The sequence below is a fragment of the Balaenoptera borealis genome (assembly GCF_965194805.1).
Source record: "Balaenoptera borealis genome assembly, chromosome: 10".
Taxonomy (NCBI): domain Eukaryota; kingdom Metazoa; phylum Chordata; class Mammalia; order Artiodactyla; family Balaenopteridae; genus Balaenoptera; species Balaenoptera borealis.
Genome location: NC_138874.1, coordinates 77,312,782 through 77,330,716, shown reverse-complemented (window position 1 = coordinate 77,330,716; position 17,935 = coordinate 77,312,782). Strand labels below are relative to the sequence as shown.

Sequence of the window (17,935 nt, the reverse complement as noted above, 5' to 3'; positions counted from 1 at the left end):
GTAAGCCAGGGTTCAGTCAGGTTATTTTTACTTCTAACTTGCTCAACTCTGTTTGTTATGCCTGGGGCCATAAATGGACAACTGCAACAATTTGAGTTTCAATCAGCAAGTCACAAGTTCTCTATGTGAGGAAAGAAATACGAGTTCTGGTTGTAATCTTAAGGTTCTTAAAGTTACTGATTTAGGTCAGGTAACTAGATGATAAGCTTAAAAGATGGAAATTCTTACACAAGTGACTTACTGAGAGAGTTTCCTCAAGAGAAACCACTAGGGGTATAAGAGAGGCTGTATAGCATACTGCAAGGAGCTAGACTAGCATGTGGTTACATGGCAAGACTAGCCTTAGTCTGTATCCACAGGGAATGCTGAAATATAAATAATATCAAGAGGTTGTCCTGCCCAGGGTCAAGGAGCTGGAACTGTTATACTGTGTACCCGCAAGTCCTTGTACATGGAGTGCCCCCAGGACATCTCTGCGCTAGGGCTCTGTCAGCTCTGTCAGCAGAGTTTAATCTTTTGGAGAACAGCATAGATGCGAGTTGTGAGCAGTCAACACCCTCAAAAGCTGGTGGATGAGTACACTTCACAGTAAAAAAGATTGTGTAGGGCTCCAACAGCATTTGTTATGGTCACCCTCTCGTATGATCAAGAAAACTCCAAAGTCAAAACTTGCATTTTGTTTGGTAGCACCAGCAACAATATGCAAGACAGCTCCAGATAGAATAATGGATCACACTTTAAAGAAATGCTGTATCCCCAATGCTCTTTATGGCACAGGTGACACTATTATATGGAAAAAATATACATCTTCTCTAAATCTAAAAGTGATTCCCCAAATTCAGATTCTGAATAAGAAGCAATTACAAATATATCACAAATTTATTTTGCTTATATTTCCTTTAAGTCTATGTACAAGAGGACATGTAATACAAATCTAAATAAGAATAAAAGATCTCTTTAAATAAATTAAGAATAAAAATGCAAAATAATAAAAAAAAGTCATATGATATATACAAACTCCTCCCACCCTCCTTGCTAACCCTGTATCTTATATAGAAATCTATATAATGCCACAACTTAAAATCAGTGTCATCTAATATTCATGAAATATAAGGATTTCCCCTAAAATCACAGAACTTAACGAGTGGTGGAGTTAAGTTTTGAACTCAGGTCCTATGGAGGAAGAATCCTTGAGAATAATATACGGTCCCTTAGTTTGTCTGATGAATACATTTTCTGTTTTTGAAATAAAATGGTAAAAATTAAATTGAGAGGAATTTTGCAAACCATCTTATTAGACACTCATATATAATGGAGTGAAATTACTGTTACATTTTATAATGCTGAACGGTAACAAAAGGAGACATCCCACTGTGTGAACCAGTCCTGAATGAAATGATGCATACATAAAAGCTGAGCTCTTGGAACAACATGGGTCAATAAAGGGGCAAGCTCTCAGGGACTAGGGGATACGAGGGCATCAGAATTAATGCAGAAGTTAGCGTCAGGAAATAAGGAAATACACAGCACTGCAAACGTGAGAAACCAGTAACAAAAACAATTTTTGAAAGTCGAGTGATTTTGTTTTAATTTACAAAACCTTTTAGTAATTTCCTGTCATTATGCATCACATATCCTGTGGGAAACTCAGAATATAAAGATAAAATGATTAGGTAACTGTCTTTAGAGTCATAGTAATAAACAAAACCTACTTTTATGTGAGGTTAAATAAAAAGGCAAATCCTGACAATGTGACTGATGAAACAATGATATGAGATCTATGTTGCTGTGCTATGGGGAGAAAATAGATCCCAAACACTCTTTCACTCCTTGATCACACTGATCCATTCTGGGCTTCATTGTACCTCCTAGATGCCATGTGCCATTGGACAAGAATTATATTTAACAAAATTATTTTATAGCTTAAAGTTATATGCTTCAACATACTCCATGAGTTAGAATATTGCTACTGATTCTTTCAATATACCTGAAAGAGAAATTCAGGTCAATCATATGCAGAGAAGGAGCATCTTTGAATACTTTCTCCCAAAACAAAACTCTATGAAGCCCAGAATCTGGGAAGAGTCACACAGAAGGGGGGTTGCTCCCTATCCTATAATTGCCGGTAAGTTCCTGATTCTAAAGAGGTCACCTTTCAATGTTTGTTACATGTTGTGACCTAAAGATATTTTCCTGTGGCTGAATAGGTGATTTCTGCTGCAACATATCTTTTTCACAACCAAGTCACTTCTCTTAGAAAACATATAAGCATGTACACACACACACACACACACACACACACACACACACACACACCTTAACTGCCTAACCAGAGTTGACTCTGCAATTTCTATAAGCCCAAATTCAGTTATTATCATCCATGTTAGGTGTTATTTTTGTTACTGCAGTTTTCTGCTGTTTTAATCTTCAACTATTGTTGGCAGTGAAAGATGGAGAAATAAGAATGTATGGGGCAATTAAGTCTAATCTCATCACAACTGCTCATGTGTATAGTGGTGCTAAACCATCATTATTTTTTTCTATTTTACTCAGCAATTAAGTAGGAAATGAAATTTGAGTTGAGGCTTTCTCTCATTCATTTGAACACTAGGGAAGAAAATGACCAAATCACTAAATATTGTGGTAGGGACAGAGTATTAGGTGAACTGTGAACAGAAAGAGGTGAAACTGTAGTGGAATTATTCTACTAACTGTCAAGCTAAGCAATTTTAAGAGGATAGTCATGTTTTCAGAAAACTAGAGAGTAGTTTATTTATAGGCAACTTATTACGGAAATAGCCTAAAGGGTTATTCTTAGAAAAACTCTGAAAAGGCTAATATTCTACTCTATTATATCCCCATCTCTCTTTTGCAGTTCTTCCTCTCATGATGTTCAGGGCTCTTGACTATCTCCCTCCTCCCCTCACACACCTCTATTTCTTTAAGAAGGTCTAAGCCCTCACAACTCTGGCCTTTCATTTTTGTTTTGTCTTATTTTTGTTAACATTTATTTAGCACTTAACTGTGCGTCTGACATGCAGTAAAAGTTACACGTGATATATGCCCCTACTTGTAGTAGACCTATTATTCTGAATGCTAGGGAAATATGACTGGTGATATTTAACGTTATTTAACTTGTTTAAGATCTACAGACAAGTAAGTGATGTTACCTGAGATTTGAATCAAGCTCTTTCTAAATTCTGACCTTATATTCTTAACAGCTATATATTCTTTCTTGTGTATAGTAGTGCTAGACAACAATTATTTCTCTCCCTCTCCCGTTTTCTCTTCTTCCCTTCTTATCTTCCTCTTCCTCCTCCTTCTTCTTAAACATCTTTGTCATTTTTCTCCCACTAAATGCTCGATTTCCCTGCTTGCCAACCCAGTATTTAAAAAGACCTGCCAGGCAGCATAAATGTTTGCCCACAGTTTCCAGATTTATATTTCCTCTGTTCATGAGATCAGAAGATTGAGACTGAAACCACTTAGTCCCAGTTACAAGTTCCTGGGAAAAGAGCCTAATTGTTTGGAGATGGCAAACTCTTTCTGCAGATGAGATTTTTCTTTTTGTCCTCCCTTTCTCCCTTGGTGATTCGAGCCTGTTTTTTGACATGTGTTTCTCTTCCCAGAATGTCATTCAAGCCATTTTCAATTGCTAAATTTTCATATAAATGTGGTTCATTGAAAACCCTCATGACAAATTTTACTATCTGTGCCAAAACCTGAGGCCAAGCCCTACTGGCTCATCACTCTTCCTCTCCTAATCTTATCTTGGCACACTTCTGAAATTATCTCTCTTCTTGAGTTTCAAGACCATCCTTGAGTAGAGAAGAGTCATGATACATTTCACAAATCCTGCCTACAAATTCAGACATTTGCAGATTATGGATTTGCTCATTTGGAAGTAGTATATTGGAAGCTGGGAGCATCTGACTCTGTCATTACATCTAGGCTTCAGCCCCTCAATGAAAATAAAGAAATTCAAATGTCTAAGGTTCTTTTTAGTTCTACTTCCCACATACAGTGTATATGTCACATATATTCTCCTTTCATTATCTGCTTCTTTACTTGACAGCTGGCCTGTTTTCACTATTCCAAACACTTATAGGGATATCTCAATTTGGGGCGAGTAAATTTTCAACAAACAAACCTTAATAAAGAGTAGGAACTACAAAATATATCCACAATGAAGGGTGTATATTATAAGTTGATAGTGAAGGCTCATGATCAAATTCAGTTAACAAAATGCATTCATAAAAGCTGAACAGTTTACATTTTATGTATATACTGTACTGACATATAACACATAGCAGCTTTCCCCCATCCCATTTTATTTTTATCCTCCAAATTCTGGAGTTCACTTTCAGTTTTATTTCCATCCCTTCCTAAGTCTGTCCTGGACACATAAATCACTGGACTAAATATCTCTCATTTCTCAAAGCTAGCCTTCACAGAGAGCATTTACTCTATTCTGGAACCAGGCAGAAAATCTTATCTGACTTCCATGAACAGAATTCTTCTATTACTGCTTTTAGAACCTGACAAATTGTGAGCCAGTTACTGATTGTCTATTTCTCTATTTCTCAATGAAACCATGTTTTAGGACTTTTGCTTACTCCACTGAAGCAAAAAAAACCAAAAGCAAAAACATGTTTTAGGACTTTTGCTTATTCCACTGAAGCAAAAAAAACCAAAAACAAAAACATGTTTTAGGACTTTTGCTTATTCCACTCTGCACCTTATTTAACAAAGGAATTGAACTTTCTTCAAGCAGTATTTTAAAAAACTAAAATATAGTCTCAGAAATGCCAAACTAATTGATCTCTCAATTTTCATTCATTCTTTATATCTGCTGCTGGAACTAATTAAAATAAAATAAAGTGGATGTTGGGAGTAAAAGGGGAGCTGAAGTGGATGGCATAGTGAGAGCAGTCATTTATAATAAATTAGGTTGCCCTTCTGGTATCATGTTTGACCTGTATAGTTGTGAGTTAGGGACAGAGGTATAAATGAAAGGAACACATCAAGAAATCTCAGGTATAAGAAATCCTGAGAAACCACATGTCAAGTTAAAGTCTCATGATAAAAACAGATGAGGTTTCAGGACAGCAGAAATCCTGAAGATAAAGAAATACTGGAGGTATAAATGTAAAAAAATGCATCTACAGAACTTACATGATGAAAACTACACAATACTATTGAGCATAATCAAAGATGATATAAATAAATGAAGAGGTATACCTTGTTCATAGATTGGAAGACTCTACATACTACAGATGGCAATTCTCCCCAAATTGATATAACAGGTTTAATCTCTGTCACAATCTCAGCAGCATGGGCAATTGCTGCAGTACCATTTATTGAAAAGACTTTCCTTCACTGAACTGTTCTTGAACCTTTGTAAAAAATCAGTTGGGCATATTTGTATGATTCTATTTTGGGGTTCTCTGTCTTGTTCCTTGATCTATGTTAGATAATAGATCTATTATCAGAGGATCTATTCCTCTGATAATAGCACATAGTATTCATTACTGTAACTATAAGTTGTGCAGAAAGAATACATCTAAACCTCAGTCTCACAAGCAATATGAAAACTAACTCAAAATGGTTGACAGACTTAAATGTAAAAGTATGCAAATTTTAGAATAACACATCAGAGAAAATCTTTGACATCTATGGTTTGGCATAGAGTTCTTAGACTTGAAACCCAAAGCATGATCCATAAAAGGAGAAAGTGATATATCAGACTTTATCAAAATATAAGTTTTACTCTTCATGAGACCGTGTTAAGAAAATTAAAAGACTGGCTACAGAATGAGAGAAAATCTTGGTGAACAACATAGACCATAAAGGACTAGTATCTGGACTATATAAAGAATTCTCACAAGTCAGTAGTAACAAAACAAATTATCCAATTAGAAAATGGGAAAGGACTTGGAGAGACATTTCATCTGAGAGGATATACAGATGGCAAATAATCACATTAAAAAATATTCAGCATCATTAACCTTTAGAGAAATGCAAGTTAAAACCACAATGAGAATTATCTACACACCTATCAGAATGTTTAAAATAAAATATAGTGACAACAGCAAATACTTTCAAGGATGTGGAGAAATGGAATCATTTATACATTGCTGGTAAGAATGTATAATGATACAATCACTCACAAAACATTTGGCGATTTCTTATGAAACTAAGTATGCAACTACCCAACAACTACGCTTTTGGGTATTTATTGCAGAGAAATTATGACTTATGTTCAAACAAAAATCTGTATATGAATGTTTATAGCAGTTTATTTGTAATAGCAAAAAATTACAATCAGTCCAGATGTCTTTTAGTGGGTGAATGGTTAAACAAACTGTTACATCCATCTTGCAGAATAAGACCCAGCAATAAAAGGAAATGGACGATTGCTATGCTCAGAAACTTGGATAAATATCCAGAGAATTACTAAGTGATAAAATTGTTCTATCAATCTCAAAAGATTCATATGGTATGATTCCATTCATATAACATTCTTGAAATGATAAAATTAGAAAAATGGAGAACAGATTAGTGGTTGTCAGAGTTAAGAAGGATAAGGTTGGGAGGAAAATGAATGTGGTTTCAAAAGGGAAATATTAGGGCTCCTGTGATGATAGAAACATTCTGTATCTTGACTGAATAGATTTCAGTATCCTGGTTGTGATATTATACTGTAGTCTTTAAAGACATTACCCTTGGGGGAAACTGGGTAAAGTGTACATAGAATCTCTCTGTATTATTTCTTATAATTAATTGTCTGTGAATCTACAGTTATCACAAGATGAAAAGCTTAATTAAACTTTAAAAATATATATCCAGAACAGGGAGAGTATGCATCATTTCTCACATTTATTTACGTATTGAACACCCTTTTTGGTAGAACATCTGAAGGACTAGTTTTCAACAAAATCCCACACATTCTGTTTATCATAGGCTCAATCAAAGACAAAAACGTAAGGATGGGTATGGTTTCTTTCCTGAACTTTATCCAGATGAGCTTTTCTCAGGATTCTATTTCAGACACCTACCGGAGACTGGCAGATTTATTGGTACAAGAAAATGAAAATGATAGTAGAAGGTGAGATAGTCCAAATTCTTTATGGAATTGATACGTAAAAGGAGGTTGATTAGCAATAGAAAAACTAAGGCAAATCATACAGGCCAAAGACTTAGAATATTTGGAATGGCATAGGGTGGGGCAAAATTTCACTGTACAAGAGCATCAGGATGTAAGTTATTATTGCTGTGTCAACACTAAGGGAAGCTCAAAAGTGCAAGCCATGCAGTTAAAATCCAGGTTAGTTGGAATGTATATGCTGAATTGAACAAATATCTCAGAAGGGAGTAGGAGGAGTGAAAACCAAGTGAAATAAAAGCTGAAGAGAACACTGAAATATGGGATTGGTTTATTTAGTGGATGCTATCTCAGTCAGTTCCCAGAGTCCAGAGGGCTATGTGTGTCTGAAAGCTGAGCTTGGTATAGATAAATGGCACTATCCATTCATAGTTTATAATTACAACAGGGATAATGATATTAATATTAACAGTAAGTCTCTTTAAATGAATGTTTAATGTATATGAGGCATTGTGATAATGCCTTTAGTTCATATCAGTAACACTGTGATAACTGATTAACTTTAGTTCAGACCTATTATTGTTCCACTTAGAGAACAGTAAAAGTAAGAGCTATAGAGACTAACTTGCCTAAGGTGACTGAATCAGTAGATTTGTAGAATCTCACAAGTAGCGATTTTAATAGCCAATCAGTAAATATGAAATCCAAGTTAGTCATAGTTTGTGATGAAAATGGTTAAACGTTGGGTAGGTACAGAAATCCGGTCAACTATTGTCTTATTTTGCCTTATTTGTCCTTATTTCTATCATATACATACCAAAAATCTTTAACTATGATTTTTAATGATGAAATTCAGGGAATGGGAAAGAACTCTTTCAAATTAGAGTCATGAGCTTATTTTCAAGTTCTGTCACTTACTAGTGATACAACATTGGGCAAGACAGACTTTCTGAGTCCCAGTTTTATCATGTGTCAAAGGATGTAATAATACCTGCATTACACATTTGTTGAGATCATTCATGTAAATATCTAATATTACCACTACCACCACCATCAACATTATCATCATCATCATTATTTATTCCTACCCTTTGTATTATCTTCTTTTTATAACATCATAATTTCTATCAAAATAGTAGCTTTAAGTTAAATCCTATTATCCTTTTTAACTTCTTCTGTATACTTAGGTCCTTATTTATCATGAACAAAAAAAGGTCTCATCATCATTCACTGAAAATATGAGTTTCCTAAAAACAAAAATACCAACAACCTGATACCCAAATTAAATACTGATTACTTTTGAATTGTTACAACAGGAGTAGCACATTATTAAATATAGCAGTTAAGAGGCTGTCAAGATCTTGCATATTTCTTCTTTCCAGTGTTCTATAATCACTGATGGTCTGACTTCTAGCATCTAAGGGCAGAGTGAAGAAAGAAGACTGTTGCTCTGATGATGAAGTGAAAGGTCATAGAAACTAGTGATTTCTAGAGTTTTTATTGTTTGGGAAATTGTTGTGGTTTCTGTGGACCTGGAAGGCTTCTACTCAAAATGTCAGTTGACTATTTGTTTTTTGGTCATTCCAAAGCTGCAATATAATTGCTGATGAGTGAAAAAGAAGAGACAGTTTGATTGGTTGGATTTCAGGAAGCAGGGAATGTTCAAGAGTGACTGGCCATGGCAGGTTTGATTCACAGCACTAGTAGCATGATAAAAAAAAATTGGGAGATAGAATTAGAGCATTATGTATAAGGCGAAAAAGGATAAGAGCAATCTGTGGACTCCTGTTCCTTATCATTTGTTGAAGCATCTCCTAGCATCTCTATTTTCTGTGTGAGACAAGTATTTTCAAAGGCTTTTCAGAATATCACAAAGAAACATGGCTTTCTCTTAAATTCAGAACCCATGGGATTTGCACTACAAAAATTTTACTTCAATTATGCATCATTGTTGTAGTAGGCAGAATAATGGTCCCCCAAAGATGCCCACATCTTAATCCCAAGAGGCTGTGAATATGTTACTTTAATATGAGAAAAGAGACTTTGCTTATATGATTAAGTAAAGGATCTTGAGAAGGGAGATTAACCTGGATAATTCAGATCTGCCTAACATAATCACAGAACCCTTATAAGGGATAAAAGGGAGACAAGAGAGTTAGCCAGAGAAAAAAGATGGGCTGATGGAACAGAAGTAGGAATGATGAAGAACTATGAGTTAAGGTATCGAGGCAGCATCTAGAAGCTGGAAACAAGGAAATGGATTTCCCTGTAGAGTCTCCAGAAAGAAAGCAACATGCTTTATACTTCTGACCTCTAGATCTGAAGTATAAAAGTGGTAATTTTCTACAGCAGTAATGGGAAAGTAATAGAGATTGTGGTACCTGGAGTGAGACAATGCTGTAACAAATACCTGAAAATGTAGAAGTGACTATGGAATTGGCAATAAGCAGAGGCTGGTAGAATTTCGAAGATCACTATGGGAAAAGTCTTCATAATTTATGTATAAATCTATATAAATGTATACATACATGTATATGTATGTATACATGTATACATACCTATGTAATAATATATGCAATTATTATATCCTTTTCAGATTACAATAGGTACTAGACATTTTTTGTATTTTCCCTAATATTTTAATGAAGTTATATAGTGTGAACATATATGTTAGCAATAATTCGAGTGTTGAATATGTGACAGGAAGATTTCTAAGAACTTCATATATAAAAACCGCTGGGTGGGTGACTCACAAACTGGAGAACAATTATACCACAGAAGTCCGCCCACTGGAGTGGAGGTTCTGAGCCCCATGTCAGGCTTCCCAGCCTGGGGGTCCAGCAGTGGGAGGAGGAATTCTCAGAGAATCAGACTTTGAAGGCAAGGGGGATTTGATTGCAGGACTTCGACAGGACTGGGGAAAATAGAGACTCCACTCTTGGAGGGCACACAAAGTACTGTGTGCATCAGGACCCAGGGGGAAGGAGCAGTGACCCCATAGGAGACTGAACCAGAACTACCTGCTAGTGATGGAGGGTCTCCTGCAGAGGCGGGGGATGGCTGTGGCTCACCGCGGGGACAAGGACACTGGCAGCAGAAGTTCTGGGAAATATCCCTTTGCATGAGCCCTCCCTGAGTCCACCATTAGCCCCACCAAAGAGCCTATACCCTCCAGGACTGGGTCGCCTCAGGCCAAACAACCAACAGGAAGGGAATTCAGCCCCACGCATCAACAGACAAGCGGATTAAAGTTTTACTGAGCTCTGCCCACCAGAGCAACACCAAGCTCTACCCACCACCAGTCTCTCCCATCAGGAAGCTTTCATAAGCCTCTTAGATAGCCTCATCCACCAGAGAGCAGAGAGCAGAAGCAAGGAGAACTACAGTCCTGCAGCCTGTTTAACGAAAACCACATTCACAGAAAGACAGACAAAATGAAAATGCAGAGGACTGTGTACCAGTAGAAGGAGCAAGATAAAACCACAGAAAAACAACTAAATGAAGTGGAGATAGGCAACCTTCCAGAAAAAGAATTCAGAATAATGATAGTGAAGATGATCCAGGACCTCAGAAAAAGAATGGAGGCAAAGATCGAGAAGATGCAAGAAATGTTTAACAAAGACCTAGACGAATTAAAGAACAAACACCTAGAAGAATTAAAGAACAAAAAAAACAGAGATGAACGATAAACTAAATGAAATGAAAACTACACTAGAAGGAATCAATACCAGAATAACTGAGGCAGAAGAACAGATCAGCGACCTGGAAGACAGAATGGTGGAATTCACTGCTGCAGAACAGAATAAAGAAAAATGAACGAGAAGAAATGAAGACAGCCTAAGAGACCCCTGGGACAACATTAAACGCACCAACATTTGCATTACAGGAGTCCCAGAAGGAGAAGAGAGAGAGAAAGGACCTGAGAAAATATTTGAAGAGATTGTAGTTGAAAATTTCCCTAACATGGGAAAGGAAATAGCCATCCAAGTCCAGGAAGCACAGAGAGTCCCAGGCAGGATAAACCCAAGGAGAAACACGCCAAGACACATAGTAATCAAATTGACAAAAATTAAAGACAAAAAAAATTATTAAAAGCAACAAGGGAGGGCTTCCCTGGTGGCGCAGTGGTTGAGAATCTGCCTGCCAACGCAGGGGACACGGGTTCGAGCCCTGGTCTGGGAAGATCCCACATGCCACGGAGCAACTGGGCCCGTGAGCCACAATTACTGAGCCTGCGCGTCTGGAGCCTGTGCTCCGCAACAAGAGAGGCCGCGATGGTGAGAGGCCCGCGCACCGCGATGGAGAGTGGTCCCCACTTGCCGCAACTAGAGAAAGCCCTCGCACAGAAACGAAGACTCAACACAGTCATAAATAAATAAATTCTTTAAAAAAAAAAAAAAAAAGCAACAAGGGAAAAACGACAAATAACATACAAGGGAATTTCCATAAGGTTAACAGCTGAATTCTCAGCAGAAACTCTACAAGCCAGAAGGGAGTGACACAATATATTTAAAGTGATGAAAGGGAAGAACCTACAATCAAGACTACTCTACCTGGCAAGGATCTCATTCAGATTCGACAGAGAAATCAGAAGCTTTACAGACAGGGAAAGCTGAGAGAATTCAGCACCACCAAAGTAGCTCTACAACAAATGCTAAGGGAACTTCTCTAAGTTGAAAACACAAGAGACGAAAAGGACGTACAAAAACAAACACAAAACAATTAAGGAAATGGTAATAGGAGCATACATATCGATAATTACCTTAAATGTGAATGGATTAAATGCTCCAATCAAAAGACACAGGCTCACTAAATGGATACAAAAACAAGACCCATCTATATGCTGTCTACAAGAGACGCACTTCAGACCTAGGGACACATACAGACTGAAAGTGAGGGGATGGAAAAAGATATTCCATGCAAATGGAAATCTAAAGAAGGCTGGAGTAACAATGCTCATATCAGATAAAATAGACTTTAAAATAAAGAATGTTACAAGAGACAAGGAAGGACACTACATAATGATCAAGGGATCAATCCCAGAAAAAGATAGAACAATTATAAATATATATGCATGCAACATAGGAGCACCTCAATACATAAGGCAAGTGCTAACAGCTATAAAAGAGGAAAACAACAGTAACATAATAATAGTGGGGGACTTTTAACACCTCACTTACACCAATGGACAGATCATCCAGACATAAAATTAATAAGGAAACAGAAGCTTTAAATGACACGATAGACCAGATAGATTTAATTGATATTTATAGCACATTCCATCCAAAAACAGCAGTTTACACTTTCTTCTCAAGTGCACAGAGAACATTCTCCAGGACAGATCACATTTGGGTCACAAATCAAGCCTTGGTAAATTTAAGAAAATTGAAATCATATCAAGCATCTTTTCTGACCACAACACTATGAGATTATAAATAAATTACAGGGAAAAAAACTTTAAAAATACACACACATGGAAGCTGAACAATATACTACTAAATAACCAATGAATCACTGAGGAAATCAAAAAATACCTAGAGACAAATGACAGCAAAAACATGATGATCCAAAACATAGGGTGCAGCAAAAGCAGTTCTAAGAGGGAAGTTTATAGCAATACAATCCTACCTCAAGAAACAAGAAAAATCTCAAATAAACAATCTAACCTTACACCTAAAGGAACTAGAGAAAGAAGAACAAACAAAACCCAAAGTTAGCAGGAGGAAAGAAATCATAAAGATCAGAGCAGAAATAAATGAAATAGAAACAAAGAAAACAATAGCAAAGATTAATAAAACCAAAATCTGGTTCTTTGAGAAGATAAGCAAAATTGATAAACCTTTAGTCAGACTCATCAAGAAAAAGAGGGAGAGGACTCAAATCAATAAAATTAGAAATGAAAAAGGAGAAGTTACAATGGACACTGCAGAAATACAAAGCATCGTAAGAGACTACTACAAGCAGCTATATGCCAATAAAATAGACAACCTGGAACAAATGGACAAATTCTTAGAAAGGTATAACCTTCCAAGACTGAACCAGGAAGAAATAGAAAATATGAACAGACCAATCACAAGTAATGAAATTGAAACTGTGATTAAAAATTTACCAACAAACAAAAGTCCAGGACCAGATGGCTTCACAGGTGAATTCTATCAAACATTTAGAGAAGAGCTAACACCCATCCTTCTCAAACTCTTCCAAAAAATTTCAGAGGAAGGAACACTCCCAAACTCATTCTACAAGGCCACCATCACCCTGATACCAAAACCAGACAAAGACACTACAAAAAGAGAAAATTACAGACCAATATCACTGATGAATATAGATGAAAAAAACCTCAACAAAATACTGGCAAACAGAATCCAACAACACATTAAAAGGATGATACACCATGATCAAGTGGGATTTATCCCAGGGATGCAAGGCTTCTTCAATATACCCAAATCAATCAATGTGATACACCATATTAACAAATTGAAGAATAAAAACCAAATGATCACCTCGATAGATGCAGAAAAAGCTTTTGGCAAAATTCAGTACCCATTTATGATAAAAAGTCTCCAGAAAGTGGGCATAGAGGGAACCTATCTCAACATGAGAAAGGCCATATATGACAAACCCACAGCAAACATCATTCTCAATGGTGAAACACTGAAAGCATTTTCTCCAAGATCAAGAACAAGACAAGATGTCCACTCTTGCCACTATTATTCAACATAGTTCTGGAAGTCCCAGCAATCAGAGAAGAAAAAGAAATAAAAGGAATCCCAATTGGAAAGGAAGAAGTAAAACTGTCACTGTCTGCAGATGACATGATACTATACATAGAAAATCCTAAAGATGCCACCAGTAAACTACTAGAGCTAATCAATGAATTTGGTAAAGTTGCAGGATACAAAATTAATGCACAGAAATCTCTTGCATTCCTATACACTAACAGTCAAATATCAGAAAGAAAAATTAAGGAAACAATCCCATTCACCACTGCAACAGAAACAATAAAATACCTTGGAATAAACCTACCTAAGGAGGTAAAATACCTGTACTCAGAAAACTATAAGACACTGATGAAAGAAATCAAAAATGACACAAACAGCTGGAGAGATATACCATGTTCTTGGATTGGAAGAATCAATATTGTGAAAATGACTATACTACCCAAAGCAATCTACAGATTCAGTGCAATCACTATCAAATTACCAATGGCATTTTTTATAGAAGTAGAACAAAAAATCTTAAAATTTGTATGGAGACACAAAAGACCCTGAATAGCCAAAGCAATTTTGAGGGGAAAAAAATGGAGCTGGAGGAATCAGGCTCCCTGACTTCAGACTATACTACAAAGCTACAGTAATCAAGACAATATGGTACTGGCACAAAAACAGAAATATAGATCAATGGAACAGGATAGAAAGCCCAGAGAGAAAACCATGCACCTGTCGTCAACTAATCCATGACAAAGGAGGCAAGGATATACAATGGGGAAAAGATAGTCTCTTCAATAAGTGGTGCTGGGCAAACTGGGCAGCTACATGTAAAAGAATGAAATTAGAACACTCCTTAACAGCATACACAAAAATAAACTCAAAATGGATTAAAGACCTAAATGTAAGTCCGGACACTATAAAACTCGTAGAGGAAAACATAAGAAGCACACTCTTTGACATAAATCACAGCAAGATCTTTTTTGACCACCTCCTAGTGTAATGGAAATAAAAACAAGAATAAACAAATGGGACCTAATGAAACTTCAAAGCTTTTGCACAGCAAAGGAAACTGTAAAGAAGATGAAAAGACAACTCTCAGAATGGGAGAAAATATTTGCAAACGAATCAATGGACAAAGGATTAATCTCCAAAATACGTAAACAGCTCATGCAGCTCAATATTAAAAAAAACAAACAACCCAATCTAAAAATGGGCAGAAGGACTAAATAGACATTTCTCTAAAGAAGACATACAGATGGCCAAGAGGCACATGAAAAGCTGCTCAACATCACTAATTATTAGAGAAATGCAAATCAAAACTACAATGAGATATCACCTCACACCAGTTAGAATGGGCATCATCAGAAAATCTACAAACAACAAATGCTGGAGAGGGTGTGGAGAAAAGGGAACCCTCTTGCACTGTTGGGCAGAACGTAAATTGATACAGCCACTATGGAGAACAGTATGGAGGTTCCTTAAAAAACTAAAAACAGAATTACCACATGACCCAGCAATCCCACTACTGGGCATATACCCAGAGGAAACCATAATTCAAAATGGCACATGCACACCAATGTTCATTGCAGCACTCTTTACAGTAGCCAGGTCATGGAAGTAACCTAAATGCCCATTGACAGATGAATGGATAAAGAAAATGTGGTACATATATTCAATGGAATATTACTCAGCCATAAAATGGAACAAAATTGGGTCATTTTTAGAGACGGGGATGGACCTAGCGACTGTCATACAGAGTGAAGTAAGTCAGGAAGAGAAAAAAATATCGTGTATTAACACATACATGTGGAATATAGAAAAATGGTACAGATGAACCAGTTTGCAAGGCAGAAATAGAGTCACAGATGTAGAGAACGAATGTATGGACACCAAAGGGGGAAAGCGGGGATGGGGGTGGGGTGGGGGTGGTGGGATGAATTGGAAGATTGGGATTGACATGTATATATTAATATGTATAAAATAGATAACTAATAAGAACCTGCTGTATAAAAAATAAATAAAATAAATTTTTTAAAAAATGAAAATAAAGGAAATGGAGAAAAAATAATAAAATAGTGCTTAATATTGGGAAGATTCTAATATCCTCCAGTAGAGAACTATTTGGAAGTGTTAGATATAGGCTTAATCTAAAAGTATAAAGCAAGCAAAATTGATCTTGTCATTTGTTGATTCTGTTGGTTTTCCTGCTCTTATATCATGCTGTGTATAGTACAGTTGAGAGAGCAGAAGGTTTGAAATTACAGCAAAATCTACATTTACTATTAAACAAAACTCCCAACTTCCCTTCAGAGTGCTGAAGGGAAGTTGCACTTTTCATCATTCAAACCTATTAACGGTTACACCAAACAATTTCACACAAGTGAAACAAGCACAATTGCCTATAAGGATAAAGAATCTTAGGATATAAGAATATATAAACTGTTTTCTAAACTGAATGGAAGCTCTTGCATTTAATGAAAATTATGGCATGGTCTAGTACAGTATACTTATAAGCACATAAAATATCTTAAATGCATGTAATACCAATTATCCAATAAAATCTGAAACAGTAAAACTTACATAACCTGACTTTTTTTCTTTCATAAACTAGCCAGTAAGAATATATCTTTATAATGATTTTCCAGAGCTCTGCAAGATCTTAGAGTGCACTGGGAAATAAAAGGAGTGCGAATATATATTTTTTCCAAATTAAGTGAATTTCATTGAGTGCTGAAATTTTTGTGACTAATAAATCATAGATTATGTCTAAACAGTAAACACCTTCTAAAGTCTTTATATTTACCAAAAAAAAGAAGATAATCTAATGAGATGGGTAGATCAACCTATGACATAATTTAGGCTGCAACCCAGTTCTTTGGGGAATTGAGAACAACTATCTTTATCTCACAAATCTTTGCAAAACTCAAAATGCAACTCTAGAGGCAGTTCAAAGTTCACCCTTTCCTTATTACCAATCCCTATTTATCTCACTAGGCTTGTAAGGATTGGTTTTAAGAAACCAAAGTCCTTGGGGGAACTTACATTCTTTCCCTGTGCCTTTGAGATAAAAATGTTTTACCAGGTCTCCTCAGGGAACTCTTATCTAGACCATCCCCATGTCCTAAGACTGAAAAAAAGAGAGGGGGTGATGTTTAAAAAATATAAACTGCTGTCAGAACTCTTCTGCCCAAACTCTATTCAAGTAAACTTAACTTAGTCTAACTACTCTTTTATAGACGAGTGAATTTTGCATTATCACACCCATCTCATGACTAATTTTAAAATGAAAATTATAAGGTCTCTGTTTTCATCTGTCTATATATTTACGTGTGTTTATAAATGTGTTGTATATGTGTAGTATTTTTATTTTTACCTGCTGATGATATTGCTAAATTTATTTGTTAAAGAGCTCTATTTAAACAAACAAGTGCTTATGTAAGTTTAGTATTCATAAAAATCCTCAAAAAATATAATACAAACTAACACAAATGCTTTTCAGGATCACATGACCTGGAAAAATATTTGGTATTATAGGTATCTGAAGTTCATTGGTTTAATTAATAGACATGTCTTTAGCGTAATCGGCATTAAATATAATCTGTGTCTACTAAAAGTCAAATAGCCTCATGTTATCTCTGGACACAGAGAGAGAAAAAAGAGGGAATCTTATGTGGTCAAGTTGGCTAAAAATTGAATTGTTATCATAAAGATTTTTAAGTTAAGCTTTAAAACCAATAGTGTACTTACGTAAAAGTAAAACTTAATTTTTTTTTTTTTTCATCTGCTAAAAGGACAACATTTTCTTAGATTATTGGCCTGCTCTCAATAAGAAATTTAAATACCGTCTCCAGCTAAAGACAAAAGATGTTGGGTTTATGGTGGGGAGCCAGTTATGGAACCTTACCAGGCAAAGCACAGTAAATAAGGGTATGGTTGTTATGCAGATTTAAGTCAGTTACCTTCTCCATAGGTAAGAGTTTCTAGAGATTTAGTCATCCACCTCTTCCTGGTACAGAGAGGGAGACACACTTACAAATGGAGATTTACCTTATACATGTAAATGTCCCTTACAAAATGGCAACTTGTATGTGGTCTTCAGGGCTTTTCTGTGTCTGCTATT

The 17,935-nt window shown here is 36.0% G+C and overlaps 1 protein-coding gene across 1 annotated transcript in view; it reads left to right on the top strand.

The window, feature by feature from the left end:
- The window catches only part of LOC309635420 (uncharacterized protein), a gene marked incomplete at its 5' end in the record, with an annotated part of 576,760 nt that overhangs the window by 181,418 nt on the left and 377,407 nt on the right, over positions 1-17,935 (top strand). The window lies entirely within an intron of this gene.